A 5882-nucleotide genomic window follows, 5' to 3' on the forward strand; every position below is an offset into this window, starting at 1 on the left:
TCTTGTTCCTGGAAATAATGTTCATTTGTTGTTGTCTTGTTGTTTGGGCTACACCCAGTAATTTTCAGGGATTACACCAGCCCTATGCTCTAAGGTTATTCTGTCATGGCAGGGATCATGGGACTATGCTCTGCCAAGAATAGAACCTAGGCAAAGAAAGTGTGCAAAGAAAGTGCTCCATTCCATTAAACCATCTTCCTGGCCCGAAATTATTTTCTTGTAGGATGTATTGGACTTAGAATGAGAGCAGACATTCATTCATAAATAAATTAACTTATTCAATTGTCAGATACTGACTGCACAAATCTCTGAATCTAGAAGTCATGGATGCAAACATTGTATATTTATCTTAAGTAAAAATAATCTTAGAATATCAGACTTCATCAAGGGAAGATTTAAAAATTGACTTGATAATATTTTGGTCCATTATGATGGTAGCTTTGAAGTGACAGCCTCAAATTGATCATGATCTTCTCAACTAATGTAATGAACAAGTAAAATAAACAGCAAATGTGAACAGCTCTTACATAAGTCTTCTCACTGTAAGTAGCAGAGTCTATGTTTACCTCTTGACTACCAGAGCCTATGTCAAATTCATCAGATGCTGTAATGAATTAGGCAAAAGAGGAAGACACTGACTCCTGTACTGGTGACTGTGGAGAAAATGTGATATATCTAGACCTGTTGATATTTGGGCATGGCTCTGCAAATAACAGGTCATTCCTGTTCTGACTATAGAAATCTTGAAACGAATTTGTGTGGAGACATGATTGTTTCTTCTGATAGTTGAGGTCCATTCTAATATTCTGTAGATGTGCAAAAATTCTGTCTCTTAAGATTTATTCTTTTGCAAGGCTTTGAAATGTTTGTAATGCCTAGGATCTCTCTGTCCATTGCGGGTTTTAACCCCAAATTCTAGCCATTTATGGTTTCTGGTCACCATTTTAACCTATCACTTCTCATGCTAAGGATGGGAACCCACAACACTGACTAGACCCCAGTTTGTTGGATTTTTATTTTGGTTTTGTTTTGTTCTTTTTGTTTGTTTGTCTTAGCTCTAGCATTTTGTTTTTTTACTTCTGTGGGACCAATTATTTTAGGACTACAGATTTTTACTCCAAAAGCCTCTGAGAAAAAAATTTGACATTAAACAGCAATGTCAATATGAAAACATTGCAGCTCCTAATTTTATGTCTTCCTATATAACACAAGTCGTTAGACCTGTTCAGAGTCTTCTTGTGTAACTCTGTGGTTTCTTAGTTAATTCATGGCAGCTGCCATGACCTTATGACCAGTTCTTCACTCCTAGACCTCATTTCCCATGTCCATGCCATTAATGCCAAGTGTTGTGACATCAAATTAGAGTGACTCCTCATTTTTTGCCAAACTTCATAAGAATCTTGAGTCTTTTTTAGTATATTACATTGTGACAAACCTACAAATGTGTACTTTACTCACACTTCACTAAATTTACACTGCTTCCTATAGTAATTAGTAGAAAACTCTTTTTTGTCTGTACATTTCCATTTACTATCTCACTGTGGGAAAAAGGAGTACATACTATCTGAACTCAAATACATCACAAAACCTTCATGAAAATAACTCTTTAGTATTCTACAAGAAGGTCCTATTACAACCCCAAGTTAAGGCTGGATAAAGTTTTTAAAAAAATATTAAGTTTAAAATTTAAAATTTTGCTTTTAATCTTTCCTTATCTTTCACTATGTGTATATACCATATACATATAAGTATACTGCTTATACTGTTTATATATTTTATACATTTGTTAAACTATACCCAAATCAATATTCTATTAAAAAATAAAAGGAAAAAGATCATGTATTTTGGCAGAGTATCTGATACAAATTCAATTCACTTTTTTCTCTACCAAATATACCAAATATTCTGTGAAGCTCGTCTAGTTTGCTTACTGGTCTGAATATAGTGCAAATTGTGTTTGTATGTTTCTGTGCTCATTCTCATTCTATTCTTTTAGTTGCAATGCTTTTGAACTTTTCTTCTTATTCTGAGTTCTCATCATTCAAAGCTCAGTTGGAACTTTCTTCTTGTATAAAATAGAGTAATTACACTTACTTACAGAACCCTGTGTCCTTATCTTTATCATTCAAGATAAAGATTTTACCTTTATGGGGCCAGAGACATAGCATGGAGGAAAAGCATTTGCCTTGCGTGCAGAAGGTCAGTTGTTCAAATCCCGGCATCCCATATGGTCCCTGTGCCTGCCAGGAGGGATTTCTGAGCATAAAGCTAGAAGTAAACACTGAGCGCTGCCAGGTGTGACCTCCCCCCCCCCAAAAAAAAAAAAAGATTTTTCCTTCCAATGAGGATGTCAAGTAAGGGTATTGGGGTTTTTGTTTGTTTTTAAAATAATATCTTTATTTAAGTAATATTATTAAAAACATGTTTGTCGTTGGATTGCAATCATAAAATGTACACCCCCTTCACCAATGCAACTTTCCTGCCACCAATGTCACCCATTTCCTTTTTCCCCTGTCTTCAGAACAGGCATTCTATTTATCTCTCTCACTATCACTGTCATGGTAGTTGTTAATGTAGTTATTTACCTAACTGCACCCACCATTCTTTGTGGTAAGCTTCATATCATGAGCTGGTCCTTCCAGCCCTCATCTCTATTGTCTCTGGGTATTATTACCATACTATGTTTTATTTTTCTTACATCCCACAGATGACTGAGACTATTCTGTGTCTCTCTCCTTTTGACTTATTTCACTCAGAGTAATAGTCTCTCTGTCCATCCATGTATAGGCAAGTTTCATGACTTCATTTTTCCTAACAGCTATGTAGTATTCCATTCTGTACATATACTACAGTTTCTTTAGCCACTCATCTCTTGTTGGGCTCCTGGACTGTTTCCAGAGTCTGGCTATTGTAAAGTTTCAAAGAACATAGATGTGCAGAGGGCATTTTTGTCTTCTCTTTTTGCGTTCATAGGATACTCTGGGAGTAGTATTGCTGGATCATATGGGAGCTCAATTTCCAGTTTTTTGAGGAATATCCATATAGTCTTCAAAAAGGTTGGGCTAGGAGCCAGAGTGGTGATGAAAGTGGTAAGGTGTCTGCCTTGCCCGTGCTAGCCTAGGATGGACCACGGTTCGGCATCCCATACGGTTCCCCAAGCCAGGAGCTATTTCTAAGAGCATAGCCAAAAGTAACCCCCAAGTGTCACCAGGTGTGGCCAAAAAACAAAAAGCAAAAAACAAAAGCAAACAAACAAAAAAGCTGGGCTAGACAACATTCCCATCAGCAGTGAATGAGAGTTCCTTTCTCCCCACATCTCCACTAGCACTGATTGTTCTTACCTCATTGTTGTCTAGATTTGAATCTCCCTGATGATTAGTGATGTGGAGCATTTTTCATGTGCCTTTTGGCAATCTGTATTTCTTCTTTGAGTAAATAAATGTCTGTTCACTTCTCCCCATTTTTTGATGGTACCTTGTATATCTTAGATATTAGCCCCTTATCCAATGACTAATGGGTGAATAGTTTCTCCCATTCTGTGGATAACCTTTGTATACTAGTCAATATTTCCTTTGAGGTGCAGAAGCTTCTCAGCTTAATATAGTCCCATTTGTTTATCTCTGCTACCATTTGCTAAAACAGTGCTGTTCTCTCCTTAAAGATGTCTTTAGTCTCAATGTCATGGAATGTTTTGCCTACGTTTTCTTCAATATACCTATGGTTTCAGGTCTGATATCAAGGATTTGTAATCCATTTTGATTTGAGCTTTGTGTACAGTGTTAGATGGGGGCCTAAATTCCAAAACTCCTTGTTGATCCACTTGCTACATTTTGTGGGTTTTTTCCTGTTTATCAAAGATTAATTAATTGTGTGTCTGGGGAGCATTCTCTGAATACTCAAGTCTATTCCATTGATCTGAGGCCTGTCTTTATTCCAATACCATGCTGCTTTAATGATTATTGCTATGTAATACTATTTAAAATTAGGGAAAGTGATGCCTCCCATCTTTTTCCTAAAGGGCTGCTTTAGCTATTGTGGGCATTTATTTCTCCAAATAAATTTCAGAAGTATTTGATACACTTATTTGAAGAGTGTCATGTGTATCTTTAGAGGGAATGAATTAATTATGTGCAATATTTGGGGAAATGTTGCCATTTAATGATGTTAATCCTTACAATTCATAAAGAGGGATGTGTCTCAATTTCCTTATGTCATCTTTCATTTCTCAGAGCAGTGTTTTGTAGTTTTCTTTGTATTGGTACATCACTTTTTTAGCTAAGTTGACTCCAATGCATTTGAGTTTCTGTGGCACTATTGTAAGTGGAATTGTCATTTTAATGTCTATTTCTTCTCTATCATTAATTTTTGTGTATTAATATTGTAGCCTACCACTTCACTATACAAATATATTGTTTCTATAAGATTTTGGTAGTCTTTGGTGTTTTGTAAATAGAGTAGCATATTAGCTGCAAACAGTGAGAGCTTCACTTCTTTCTTTCCTAGAGGAAAGACTTTTAGTTTATCTCCATTGAATATAATATTTTCCATGGACTGTGGTAAATGGCCTTGAGTATATTGAGAAAAGTTTCCTCCATTCTTATCTTGTTGAGAGTTTTTATTATGAATGGGTATTGGACCTTGTCAAATGCCTTCTCTAAACCTATTGATATGGTTTTTCTTTTTCTTCGTTTTTTCTTTTTTGATGTGATGTATTACTTTGATTGACTTGCATATGTTAAACCATCTTTGCATCTCTGGAATAACTCCTACTTGGTTATTATGTATGACCTTCTTGATAAGGCATTGAATCCTATTTGCTAGGATTTTTTTTTTTGAGGATATTTTTATCTGTATTCATCAGGGATATTGATCTGAAGTTTGCTTTTTTGCAGCATCTCTGTCTGGTTTTAGTATCAGGGTGATGTGATGTTAGCTTTATAAAAACTATTTGGGAGTGTGCTTGCTTTGGCAGCACATATACTAAAATTGGAACGATACAGAGAAGATTACCATGGCTCCTGCACAAGGATGACACACAAATTCATGAAGTGTTCCATATTAAAGAAAAAAAAACTATTTGAGAGTGCTTCTGATTCTTTAACCTCTTGGAAGAGCCTGAAGAGGATTGGTAGTAGGTCCTCTTGAAATGCTTGAAAGAATTCATTAGTGAATCCATCTGGGTCTGGGATTTTGTATTAGAGAAGACATCTTCTCATAATTTTAATTTTCTCAGTATTGATGGGTCTGTTCAGATATGCTAGATCTCTTGGTTCAACCTTGGGAGGTTATAACAATCCAAGAATTTATCCATTTCTTCCAGATTCTCTTGTTTTATGGCATAGTTTCTCAAAGTAGTCTCTGATTACCCTTTGAATTTCTGTATTATCTATTGTAATCTCATCTTTTTCATTTCTTTTGGTTTATTAAGTTTCTCTTTCCCTTTCTTTGTGATTTTTGCTAGTGGCTTATTGATCTTGTTTTTCAAAGAACTACCATATTTTTCGGCGGATAAGACATTTGAAACAAAAAAAAAGTCAACTGAAAATCGGGGTCATCTTATATGCCGAGTATATCCCGGAAAATGTTTCAATTTGCCGCTAAACGAAAATTGTCTCAATATTGCCACAAAACGAATTTTCCAACTCGATCCTGCACCAATCACTGCAAGGCTGCTTGGACCGCCTCTCTAATTCAGCCAATCCAAGCAGGTTTTTTATGCATGAAAATTAGACAATGTTCTGAACCCAAATCTACACCTGAATCTACAGGCTTTTTATAGCCTGCTCAGATTGGCCAGAGTCAGAGAAGTAATCTATGACAGTATAACCTTTGAATCTTTTCTTGTTGTAATTGGCTCACTGTGGTACATACAGTTGCAGCAC

At 35.8% G+C, this 5882-nt stretch overlaps 1 non-coding gene across 1 annotated transcript; it reads left to right on the plus strand.

Moving 5' to 3' along the window:
- The first annotated feature begins 4956 nt into the window (after nucleotides 1–4956).
- On the plus strand, nucleotides 4957–5063 carry LOC126013068 (U6 spliceosomal RNA). The gene has a single exon (XR_007497402.1). It is a non-coding gene; the product is annotated as a U6 spliceosomal RNA (small nuclear RNA).
- Nucleotides 5064–5882: the final 819 nt, after the last annotated feature.

The sequence above is a fragment of the Suncus etruscus genome, chromosome 6 (genome assembly GCF_024139225.1).
Source record: "Suncus etruscus isolate mSunEtr1 chromosome 6, mSunEtr1.pri.cur, whole genome shotgun sequence".
NCBI lineage: Eukaryota > Metazoa > Chordata > Mammalia > Eulipotyphla > Soricidae > Suncus > Suncus etruscus.